We start from the raw sequence: 13,728 nt of genomic DNA, 5'->3' as shown, positions 1-13,728 counted from the left end.
TTGTTTCCTGACTTCTTCTTTTATCTTTAGCAGCATTTCAGGTCTCATTCGTCTTAGCTTCTATTGAATGGGTTTGCATTCTGGTTTCAGTGGGAGTCTATGGACCACTACATCCTCATCCAATCCGGGTATGTCCTGATACAACCATGCAAATACATCTTTGTACTCATGAAGCAAAGCAATCAAATCATGTTTGGTGTTATCTGAAATGGAGGTCCCAATCTTCACTTCTTGCATTTTTTCTTCATTTCCCAAATTTACTATCTCAACAGATTTTTGATGAGGTAGAATCTGTTTATCTTCTTGTTCTACCATTCTCAGTAAGTCAGGAGGCGAGACATAGTCTTCAACATTTTCCTCAACTTCGAACTCTCCTAAACAAATAGCTTTCTCGAAAATGATTTCAAGATTTGTAACGGGTTTGTTCATATCGTTGACATCTGAGCACCTGAAAGTTGAATGGAAAAGAAAACTATAGAGGAGCATCAAAGTATTGGGACCAACAAGCATAATGGCATGATGTGAGATATATGCAATGATAGGCTGTGAGAAGAGGGAAAAAGCATGAAGTTAATGAGAATGAAAAGACTATGACAAAATGCATCTCCATTGATGTTCATTTAAATGATAAAGAGCAAATCATAAGCTCTTACAAAAGAATCTCACTATTACTTAGGGACACACAAAAAAGATAGTGTTAACATTGAGCATTACTCTAGAGAAGACTTAGAAACTACAAGGAGATCCACAGCAGTCCAATTGTTCAAAACGAATCCAGGAGGACAAGGGCGTATCATTGAAACATCTTTAATTGCATTATTTCCTTTGTCAATGACATTTATACTGACATTATGAAGACCCCTTTTATTTAATAATAGCGTGCTTCATAGATTATCTTACCCAGGGTATATCATTCTTGCAGATGTAAATGTTTTTGACAAAGGAGGGTACGTTATGGGTTCCCATTCCAATTCTCGGCCTAAGGCTCTTGAAACCCTCCTTTCTTGATCTTTCTGCAACTGTTTTCTTCTCCGTCGTATATCCGGCTGGAACCCTAAACCATATCGAGCCTTATGGGGCACTGGTTGTAGAGCTATAACTATCCCTTGCTGATATCTTCCCAAACCTTTCCTTGCTCGGGCTCCCTTTCCCACAGTCAGCTTAATTCCCATCTTGGTATTCCTTGACAGCTTAGGCATGGGAATCTTATTTCCTTCAGCAACGAACGTAGAATTGATAAATTCGAGGGATCGGAAGGAACATTCTACTGCATCTTTGCTTACTTCGAGGTATGGTGCATCAACAGAGATAGATGCGACAATGTCTTCTTCACTCGTGACGGTGACCAAAAAACCATCTATGATAAACTTCACTTTTTGATGGAGAGATGAAGGAACTGCCCCAGCAAAGTGGATCCAAGGCCTTCCTAAAAGGCAATTATACAAAGGCGTGATGTCTATGACCTAAAACTCGATGTCATATATATATAGGCCCACTTCTAGAGGAATTTTGATTTTTCCCATGACTTCTCGTCTTGTCCCATCGAATGCTTTTACTGTGGAGTGACAAGGCCTTAGATAAGACAGATCAATTGGAATTCTAGAAAGTGTAGCAAAAGGCATGACATTGAGTGTTGACCCGTTATCAATGAGCAAATTCGGTATTATATAACCCTTGCAACGGCTTGTGATATGCAATGTTTTTACGGAGCCCCTACCATTTGGCGGTATTTCGTCATCACTAAAAGAAATAAAATTGTCCGTATTCAGGTTATTCACCACCTATCAAGCTTTTCGTCAGATATATTGCTTGCCACGTAAGCTTGATTTAACATTTTCAATAAAGCATTCCGATGTGGTTCTGAATTCAACAGTAGGGATAATACCGAGATTTGTGCCGGTTGTTTGCTTAACTATTCCACGACGTTATATTCACTATGCTTAATGAACTTCAAGAATTCATATGCTTCCTCTTCATTCACAGGCCTTTTAACTTCTTGTTTGGATGGAGTCTCAAGTTCTACCTCGACCTCATGCATCGATACATTTCCTTTCTGGTTCGAGTCACTCGTCTTTTTCGTTGGTTCAACCATTTTAGAATATTATCTTCCGCTGCAAGTAAAATGTCCTACTTCACCAACGCTTCTAGTCATGGTTTTGGATTTTTCACCTTCAGGTGTGATAATGTTGACATCGTATTTCCATGGTACCGCCTTGTTGCCTTTGTAAGGGAAAGGAGATGGTACTTCAATTATCATCTTTGGTTTCATTTGCTTCTTTTTTGGGTCGTAATAAATCACCAATGGTCGATCGGCACTATAAGGGAAACTTGATGATTGATTGTCAGAAGCGCATACTTCTCCCTCATCGGCCTCTTTGTTAAAGATCCCAATCTCCTTGTTGTCTATCATGTCTTGAAGTAACTTTCTAAATTCCTCACAAGACTGAATGTCATACCCTTCAATACTATGGAAGTCACAAAAATATTGACCTTTTATACTTCCTTCTTTAAAGATTCTGTAGGGGCGACAGAATAGCCTCTTTTCAACCATCACCTTCCATATATTCTATAAGGGTGTCTTTATTTCAGAAACGCAGCTTTTGGTTCAGCACTTGTCTTCCTTGGTCACCGCGCTAACATTCCCTTCAGTATGGTTAGGGAGCGGATTTTCAGTTGTATTGCTAGTACCATCAAATCGTAAGATGCCAGCATCAATGAGGCCTTGAACGCTCATTTTAAATGCTAGACAATTTTCTATAGAATGCCCCTAGTTTTCGGCGTGGTACATGTAACTGGCATTAGGATCGTATCATTTTGGGTATGGAAGCTTCAAGGGTGCCATATAATGTAGGGATATTAATTGTTTTTCCAATAGTTTTGGGTACAGCTCTCCGTATGACACGAGAATTAGGGTGAACTGGGGTTTTTCAGGATTGGATCTTGTCGGTCTTTGTTCATCTTTAGGTTGGCTTTGAGCTGGCATGGTATTCTGTGGGAATGTAGTGACTGGTCTTTGGTTATTTGCGTCGTAGACGGGGTAAGAAGGGTAATGAGGTGGTGCTTGATAGTAAGGGCTTTGGGGAGGATAATAGAAGTTTAGAGGCAGGCGATATCGAGGTCGTGACTCGGTTGGATACGGATTAGAAGTGTAGTGATTCTCAGTTCCCACCATATAGGCTTCTGCCTCTTTTTTCTTTACAGGTGCTGCCCTTTTCGAACTCTCGGAACCTTCTATCCTTCCACTTTTGATGGCATTTTCTATAAGTTCCCCGGATATTACAATATCTGCGAAGTTTTTCATGGAACTTTCTACCAACTTATCATAAAAGGATGCTTTCAAAGTGTTGATGAAGAGACCGTTATTTCAATTTTAGTCAATGGGGGTTCTACTTGAGCTGAGATATCCCTCCACCTTTGCGCGTACTGCCTAAAAGTCTCCATCAGCTTTTTTTCCATCATCTGTAGAGTTAGTCAATTAGGTACCATGTCGGATACATGCTTGTATTGTTTGAAAAATGCTGATGCCAAGTCTTTCCATGATCGGATTCTTTCTCTACTAAGTTGATTATACCATCGAAAGGCCGATCCGACTAAGCTGTCCTGGAAATAATGTATTAACAATTTATCTTCATTCAAGTAACCAGTCATCTTTTGGAAAAACGTGACAAGATGCGCCTTTGGACATCTCGTGCCATCGTATTTTTTGAAATCTGGTACTTTGAATTTCGGAGGCAGAACCAGATCGAGCACCAAACTGAGCTCTTTGGCACTCAATGCAGAGAAGGCTTCAGTACCTTCTATCACTTTGAGTCTTTCTTCCAAACTCTTATACTTATCCTGAACATCATGATCATCCATTTTCAACCTGGCTATTTCTAACGGATCATCCAAATCTAGAACATTGAGATCGGCAGGATTAGCTCTGGGGTTCGATACGAATATACCTTGCCTTAGATGAACAGGAGGTACGGGTCGTTGCTCCACACTTGCAGGTTCTCATTGAGGACGTTCTCTTTGCATTACATGTACGTGAGATGGAGTGAATCTTGGGGGATAGAGCGGATCCTGATCATGATTAGTTCTTGGCTGAGGCTCCATAGTGTCAGGTCTCTATATAGGTCTCTTTCCTTTTACCAAAGCTGTCACCATCTCCATCATTTGGCCATCTGATCTCTTTGCTCGAGTGATTCCTCTCGATATCTTAACATCAGATCTCTTGCTTCCTGTTGTGCCTTGGTCAACTGCTTTTGTAATTCTCTTTGGGTCCTTTCCATCCTTTCAATTCTTTCATTGAACTTGGCTTCCATAATTCTAACTTTTCGGCGCGTCCTATAAGAATGGCATGATTCCAGACTTGTAGTATCACAACTGTGGATTATACGGTTTTAACCACAGTGAATGATTATGGGATATGTACATGTAATGAATGGATGAATGAATAAATGACAAATGAATGTTGAATAAATGACGAATGAATGTTAGTCATGAATAAATATGCAAGAATTTTGTGTTGATTTAAAGACAGTCCCATACTTAGGCATTCATTTATCAAAAGGGTCTATTACAAAATGTTTCACCTTTTTTTATTCAACAGTTACACAAATTTCCTAGCCACATTGCCTTGTTTCTTCACCCGCTCTAAGAACTCTGACATGCTTGATCTTTGGCTCGGAAGGAATTGGCAACTGAGAGCTTCAACTTCATCTGATAATTGCACAACTTGCATAGCTGCCTTACGAATTTCATTGATCAAAAACCCGAATTGCATTTCTTTTTCTTGAAAAGCTCTTTCATAAGTGCATGTGCCTCTATCGTACTAATCATTCTTTTTTTCTAGAGCTTTTAGAAGAGTATCTAACTGTTGCTTACGAGATTGCAACATATTTTCTAGATCTCGTATTTTCCTTCGTAGCTCTTGATGTTCGGACTGACTAGTCACAAATTCTGCAGTCACCATTTCATACTCAGCATTCTTCTTTCTTAATTCTACCATAACACGCGCAGCTTTTTCTTCTTCTTTCTTTGCTTTCCCTTTCCAGAATTCGATACCACCTTTGATGTTTCTAATTTCTTCCTTCCATTCTGCTGACGACTTGCCCAAACCACTATTTTTTTATAGTGTTTCTTAATTTTTTATTTTCTAAATGAAGGTCCCTTAAGTCGTTTCTCACGATCTCAGCTTCTCTTTGGATTTTCAAAGTTTAGGTCTTTTTAATCTGAACATCGATCTTTAGCTGGTAGTTTTCCTCTTGAAGAGAATTAATATCCCGTAACAGCTTGGGCTTTTCACGTTTGAATTCAGGTCTCGCTATTTCCAGCTCAAATGGCATTTCTACTGAGAAAGGATTCTGGACAGTGTAACTCGTCGATGAGATTTGTTGACTATTCACTCGTCGTTTTCTCTATAGGTCATAATCTTGAGTGATAGTATCAGCATAAAGGGCTAACTCCATTAGGTGAATTTCCTTCCAAAACTTTTCAGTGTCTCGGACTCTTTTCATGTAGCCTTCACCCGTAAAGGCGAACTCTGATTGTACCAATCCTCTGGTAGCAGGTGTGAACTGTCGCGAAGCAAACTATCTTTAAACCATTAATGGGGCATATCCAACTCCTCCCCATAATCCTAGTAAAGGCACCCAATCTTGACTTCCACATTTGTATAACAAAACTGAAGGACGGATCCATGGTGCTCTCCAGGTTACCTCTTCGGCACGAAGGTTTTGAATAACTGAAACCCAGTGCTGCTCAGTGACATCTTTCGGCCACTCTTTCTCGAGGTGAATTTTTAATGGGGCGAATGTTTTTGAAAACATGTGGAAAGGTGTGCGCTCCACTTTCCAGAAATGGCTTAGAATCTAGACATTAAGTAACTGTGCGCATCCGATAAAACATCCTTCCCCTTTCCTCCTACAACAACTTAGAGATCTAAAAGTCTCAGCCAAGATAGTTGGGACGGGGTTGATCCCTTGCCCCAACCTTTCGAAGAAATCCACTTCTGCGACTTCTATATACCCCAAGACCTTTGGGAAGACGGTCAATTCATAAATGGCCAAAGTAAACAGATCTATTCTCTTTGCAATATCTGGATGGTTTTGAACTAAGTCTCGCAGAGAAAACCACAGAATACAACTAACTTCATTCTTTTTCTTTATCTGTTTTTCAGCCCATCTATCGGTCATTCCAATCAACCTCACTAACTTTTTCTTGAAGGTTATTGGCTTAGGCTTTTTCACATATATCTTATTGAATTGCACATTGTCAACGCGAAGCAAAGCAGCATATTCTTCTATGGTCGGAGTTATATCTCCCTGATTGAAAGTAAAGTACTGATAAGCTAGGTCCCAGAATCGAACCATGGCTTGAATCAACTGTTCATCTACGTTGATGGCGATCAAGTGAGCTATATCACAGTATTTTTCAATAAAGATGCCCCTAGTATCTGAGTCCCACTGTTTCTAAATCTGAATCAAATCTTCGAGGTTATTCTGACGAGCATTCGAAGTTACATGTTCAGGAAGATTGGAGATACATCTTTCCGTTAAACTGTCTCCTTTCGCTTTCTGAGTCTTCAAAGACCAGTCTCGAACCAAAACATTTTTCTCGGTTACTTGCGTAATTGACTCCTCCATCAGAAACCCGTTTTTGGCAACCAATCTCTAATCAACACCTCCCTAATCAAGATGCCTATGATGCATGATGAAAAATAAAAATAAAGACAAACAACATTGGTTAGTAATCACAACAAATATGAACTGAGAAAAACTATGGAAACTTCAACAAATTAAGCTACCCGGTTCAATTCTTTTGCATAAACAGTGTAAATGTAAAGGAAATGAAAGGCAAGAGGCATTTCTCCCGTGTACTTATTTTGGTGACTATTAACAGACAGAGGTTCGGTATAGCTCTAATTAGGTGGCTCATACGGTTCACTATATGCGGTTTCGATCCTAGGCAGGCACTCGAATTGTTCGTACTATCATCTACTAAGATTAGTACAGAACCTCGGTCATTGCCCATCATAGGCTTACGAGTTCAATTCGAGGGATTACATTTACTTATGCCTATGCGGGGGACAAGTTAACTCACGAAAGCATAAGTCATATGTAACCCGAAAGTATTCACTAGCCTGTGCGGAGGGACGAGTTAACTCACGAAGGCATAGCGTTTACTTTCACTTAAACGGACGGAGCCTGGGTAGAGTGCTCATGTTTATGCAAAATGCAAGTGCACGGTGTGTGGGGAGAAACTCACAAACCTTTACATTTTATTTTAAAACTACGAAACTAAAACTATAAAAACTTAGAGCTGGAAAGCAAAAGATAAAACAAGTTAGAAATATATTTACAACATGATGCAAATGCATAACTTTTTTAAAAACACAATTTTAGGATCACGACTAAATATTAATTTGAACAAGGAATTTTGAAAATTTTAACAACACGCATTTAATTCGACTCGACTCTCAAAAATGGATCCCCAGTGGAGCCACCAGCTGTAGCAACGTAAAATATTTCTCTTTGATCGCTAATTGGGGCAATTTATTGAAAATTTGAAAACCAACTTTCAATTTTATTAAAAAAGGGAGTCGCCACCGATCTTTTTTCTAGGTGTGATCGGACACCTAATAAATCATCTTTTTTAGAAAAGAAAATTTATTCTTGAACAAAAATGAAGGCCAAATTTGGGTCTACACGAAAATACAGAGAAAAATAGGGTTCGGGAGTCAATTACGCACGAGGAAAGTATTAGCACCCTCGCGACGCCCAAAATTGGTATCTTTATTAAACGCGTGTCGTCTTGATTTTCAAAAGTACGAATTCAATTTGACATTTAATCGTGATCTGATTGAAAAATGAGAATTTGTAGTTTTAGATTTTTTTCTTAAGAAGGGTGTTCTGTTTTTAACACGAGCCGACGAATTTCACCCAACATAGCGATGAAATCGATGGCTTAATGTTAAATCGATACATTGCCTTATTTATTGAAATTGAAAGGCATGAATAAAAATCTTTAAAGTAGTGAACAACAAGATGATACAAAATGGCAGGAAACAAAAAAAATAGAGTTCGAAATACATCGAAACAAATAATAACTACAACAATAATATTAAAAACGATAACAACGTATGCGATATTAGACATGATAACAATAGTATTAACCGCGAAATAAGGATGAAAGTATATATAAACATATAATAATAATAAGTAAAGTGACGTAAACTTGATATTAAAAATACTAATAGTGCTAGATATATATATTAAAGCATATGTAATAATAGGAATGAAAAGTGTATACATAATAATACTAAAATATATACATAATATATGTAAAATGAACATATATAATATATATTATAAATATTAATAACATAAAAATATATTAATAAATATGTACATATATATTGAAAATAAATACATAATAATATTAAAATAAAATAATAAGTGGCAATAGTGAAAATAATAAGTATAATAATAAATATAATGATATACGAAAATAATATTATATATAAAAAATATATATACACGTATAATAAAATATATGTACTAATATTAATAATAAATATAATAGGAATAAAATAAATGTAATAATAATATATACACAATATGGTATTAAAATATATATATATAATAGTGTTTAAGAATATATACATAAGATGATATAAAAATATGCACATGGAATAGTATAAGAAATATGTACTAATAACATTAAAATACACACATAATATATAAAATATAATATATATATATTAGAAATGATAATAATAAAAAAACTACTCATACGCTATATAAATACGTACATATATATATAAATAATAATGATGTTAGAAATATACAATGGTATTAGAAATATACATAAAATAGTATAAAAAATAAATAACTAATAATATTAAAATATATACATAACAATATATGTAAATTGTATACATAACATAGTTATAAAAAGTATATATATACACGTAATATAAAATTTTAAAATATGCCTAATATATTAAAAGAATATATATAATATAATATTAAGAAGAATATTAAAAAAAGACTATTAATAATGATATATAATATATATACATATAAGTATTAAGTAAAAATAATAATAATGAAATACTAATAAATAAAAACTATAATAATAACAGTAATAATAGTATAAATAATATTAAAATTAAAATAAAATAACGAGAAAAGTAAAAAAGGATGAAATTGAATTGAGAAACTAAATTTTGGGGCCAAATCAGAAATAAAAAAATAGGGACCCCTTTAAAGTGCGCGAATGATATGAGGGACTAAAAGGGAGATTTTCCCTTTCCACCAAAACACTGCACTTAAGATAGAATCAAAATGAACACGAAACAAAATCATGGGGCCAAATTGAAAATAAAAAAGTGATTTAATTGCAAAAGCTTGAAAAAGCGGAAAGACCGCGCGCATAAATAACCCATTAAACAAAAACACGCGGATCCTCTAGCGGGTCGGGTCGGACGGATCGGGTATGGCCAAAACGACGTCGTTTTAGGGTTAAAGGGCAACCCCCAAAACGACGTCATTTTGGGGGGCTATATAAGGCCAAATTTTTTTTAAAATTTTCATTTGCAGCCAAGGAAAGAAAAAAAAATGAGAGGGAGAGAGAGCTGGGGCGATTTCCGGCCACAAGGCCGGTCACCGTCCGGTCGCCGGACCGTCGCCGGCCGCCGGCCGCCGGCCACCGTGCACAGTGGCCGAAAAAAGGTAAATTTTTTATAGTTTAATAATATATATATTATGTGTATATTAATAGGAAAATAAAAGAAATATGTATGTATGCGAAAAAAATCGAAACGAAAAAAAATATATATATAAAAAAAAATACCCTTTAGCCCGTTGTTTTTTCTTCTTCAAATGGTTGTCACTATTTTTGTATTTTTTTTGGGACTATTTTTGTTGTTTGAGTATGATTTTTATTTCATGAATTTGCCGAATCCCGTTTACAATATTCGATTTGGCTTTTATAGCCATATTACAAACTGTTTCCTCCTTTCTCTCTGTCTTTTCTTATTTTAATGCTTTGCAGGTGCTGAGGCGGTGCTTGGGCGGTGGATTTGACCCTAGTTGGTGGCCGGTGCACAGGAGGTGTCAGGGCAAGTGGGGAGGTTCGGTGGGTAGGTAGCTTTAGGGGGGCTAAGGGCTTGTTGTCTGTTTTTTCTTTTTTCTGATGTTGGGCTAGTTTAGTTTAGTTAAGTATTGGGTTGGTGGTATTTGGGCTAGGGGATTTGGTTTGTTGGTTTGGGTTTAATGGGTCTTGTGTATTGGGTAGGTGGTGGGTAGGGGGGCTTATGTTGTAAATGTAAGTGGGCCAACATTGGCTTATAACATCTAAGGTGCTTGTGTCTAGCATAATTCTCTCAAATTTATCATACCCTACGATATGGCGCAAGAAAATTTTTTCTATTTGTACAATTAGTATCGACCTTATAATATTTTGGTTCATTGTCCAAATAGTTTGTAGTTTTAATTATAAAAACTTATATAAAGTTAATTTGGAGAAAAACTTATGCTTGGTTATATCTCTTTTTATAATACGTAAATTAAGTAAAAAAATCTGTCAAAAAAATTATGTAAAAAATAATATAAATTTTACAATACATAACATTTATAAAAAGGGTTTTATAAATTGTCCAAAACTTTTGTAACACTTTTTATAAATAATATAATTTTTTGGTATAACACTTACTTAAATTTTTTACATTAATTTTACTTAATTAATCAACACTAATGGGGGTTAAAATATTATTAAATAGAATTCATTTAAGAAATATATTATATTAATTATTTTTTTAAAATGAAGTGGAATTTTTATTAGATGCCTAAAAAGATAAATTCTATTATTTTATTTAAAGTTAATAATAATATATTGTTATTTTTTAAATAAAATAAATTATGAAATTCCTACGGACTTGACCTAATTCAAAAAAATTTAAAAAAAAGTTTTAAAATTTTATACAAATCAAATAACATGCAGTATTTAATATTTAACATCATATGCAATTTTATTTATTTTTTAGTGCATATTTATTGGATTATCCCTCTTTAATATTTAACATGCACTCATTATCATCATATGTTGGTCATTGATTGAGTTGATCATTTGAATTTGATTGTAAATTCATCATTTTATTTCCATATCGTCAATCTCAAAACTTCTATTTTTCAATTTATTCTTCTTTTCCATCATAAAATGTAAAGATCAATGCGCGTTTTTTTTTAATGATGAAAGAAAGCAATCGACTACCTTTATATTTAAGTTCTTCTTACATGTGATGTACCAAATTTATCTTCTAATAAAAATTTTTAACGAGAAAACTAGAGAACTCAAGAAGAGTGAGTTCAACATCATTATTTAAGCTTGATTTATCCAGCCAATATGTCACCTTATTATCCTCCCTCGGAAAAAACTGAAATTTAACATCTTGTAACCGATTCTTAACATCCATAATCTATTGTATAAGTGTCATCAATAGAGTATTCACAGAATTTTCCAATAGCATCCATTTAAATTTCTTTTTTATTTTATGTTGAAAAACTCTTCATTGAGATTTAAAGAATATAATGTATAAAATGGTTTACTGAAGCATACTAAAATGCAGTTCTTTGGTTTGCCTCTAAATTTGAAATATATTGCACAAATACTTTACAACCCAAATTTGCGCAGCAATTAAAGAGAGGAACTTCATTGTGATTCATTCAATTGGTTGTATAAACATTTATATGATATATTAATCTATTTTGATGTATCATTTCAGAGTTATTTTTATCTTTTAAAAATATTTGATATCTTTAGTGGTGAATAAAAAAATGGTATCTGCCGGGCAGCTTGAGATACGTTATGTGCGCCTAAAAAGTTTAGAGGTATGAGATTTCAGGATCTCTATTGTTTTAATTTGATGATTGGGTAAACAAGCATATCCATTTATGAATCTTCACCATTAAAACTATCAAAATCTCCTTCTTTCATATATTCTACGAAGTATAAATCATCTCAATTCCACCAGTAATTAAAGTTATAAAATATGAAACATGCTAATACGATCCGACTTTTTTTATATTATACTCTACGAAGTATGAATCATCTCAATTCCACCAATAATTAAAGATATAAAATATGCAACATGCTAGCACGATCCGACATTTTTCTATATTATACTAAGGTGATATTGTTAATATGAGAAATTTTTTAGAGTAATAAATGTTTTCTCAACTATATTTCAAAAACTTGAATGTCTCAAATTAAAGAGTTTGCTAGTTGTCTATGGTGCTTGTGTCTAGCACCATTCTCTCAAATTGTATAATACCCCACAATATGGTGCAAGAAAATCTTTTCTATTTGTATAATTAGCATCGACATTATAATATTTTGGTTCATAGTCCAAATAGTTTGTAGTTTTAATTATAAAAACTTAATTTAGAGAAAGACTTATGATTGATTATATCCTTTTTATAATACGTAAATTAAGTAAAAACTAATATAAATTTTACAATATATAACATTTATAATAAGGGTTTTATAAGCTGTTCAAAACTTTTATAACACTTTTTATGGATAATATAATTTTTTGGTATAATTTTAGAATTTTTTTTATAAATAAGTTATGATAAAAAAAACTATAACATTTCTTATAAATAAATATATTATAACACTTTTATAACATGTAAAATTTTTTTTATAATAAAACTGTTGGCCATAACTTTAGTAATTTTTTAGGATTTAAATAATATTATATTTTGTTGTAACTTTATAAAATACATAAATTATTTTTATAATATATTTTTTAAGACTTATACTAAAAGAAAATTTTGGCCATAACAATCTTAAACACTCCTACGTGTTCATGCTTATAATATAATTTTTATAACTTGTATAAAACTAATTTTTTACAATTGGATTTGAGTGTAATTATTTATGTAATTGCTTCAATTCTTTCACGTTTTTAAGTAAAAGTAATTATGAAATTCCTATGGACTCGACCTAATTCAAATTTTTTTACGTCCCACCCATTATGTGGGAAAAAGAGTAAGGAATATTTTTAGGAATATTTTAATCTCAAGGCAAGTGTTGTTGGAATCAGACTGTATCATTCGGTCAAATTGGTTGGATCAAGAATTGATTGATGTATTAGTCCGAATAAAGGGATTGAATCAGCCTCTAAGCGAACTGCTTGAAACTTATTGTATATAATTGTTGATATAGTATACAACAAGGGTAGAGAAAGGCTGAAGGCAAGGAGGAGTATACGATGGTTTTAAGAAGGTCGGTTTGCCTAAAGAGGCAAAGAGGCGAAAATGAGCAAGAGTATAGGTTGATTGCTGGAAAGAGGATGATTGCTCAGAGTAAAGGGTGATGCTTAAAGAGTCAATTATTTCTTCATCATTAAAGAGTATTTAAAGGAGGGATCCTCTTGTCTTGAAGTGCAACGTGGCAGGTCGTTACTATGGATATTGGATGTACTGGCGTAGTGTATGTGAGTTGCGAACATAATGGTCCCAAATAGTACGGGATTGTTATTGTTCTCTGGTGGGGCTCATTTGATGTTTAAGGTGTGTTCACACTTGGAGAAATGTTTGTACCTAAAAAGCGAGTGCCTGATGAAGTAACCTGTGGAGTGGGTGGCCTTGTTAGGGAAGCGAATGGTTAAGGTCATTTTCAAGGGGGAGCGGATGGTCAACGGGGGTTAGAAAGGCTTATTTCAACGGCTTATTACGT

The sequence above is a fragment of the Gossypium hirsutum genome, chromosome A02 (assembly GCF_007990345.1).
Source record: "Gossypium hirsutum isolate 1008001.06 chromosome A02, Gossypium_hirsutum_v2.1, whole genome shotgun sequence".
NCBI lineage: Eukaryota > Viridiplantae > Streptophyta > Magnoliopsida > Malvales > Malvaceae > Gossypium > Gossypium hirsutum.
This window is presented reverse-complemented; position numbering follows the sequence as displayed.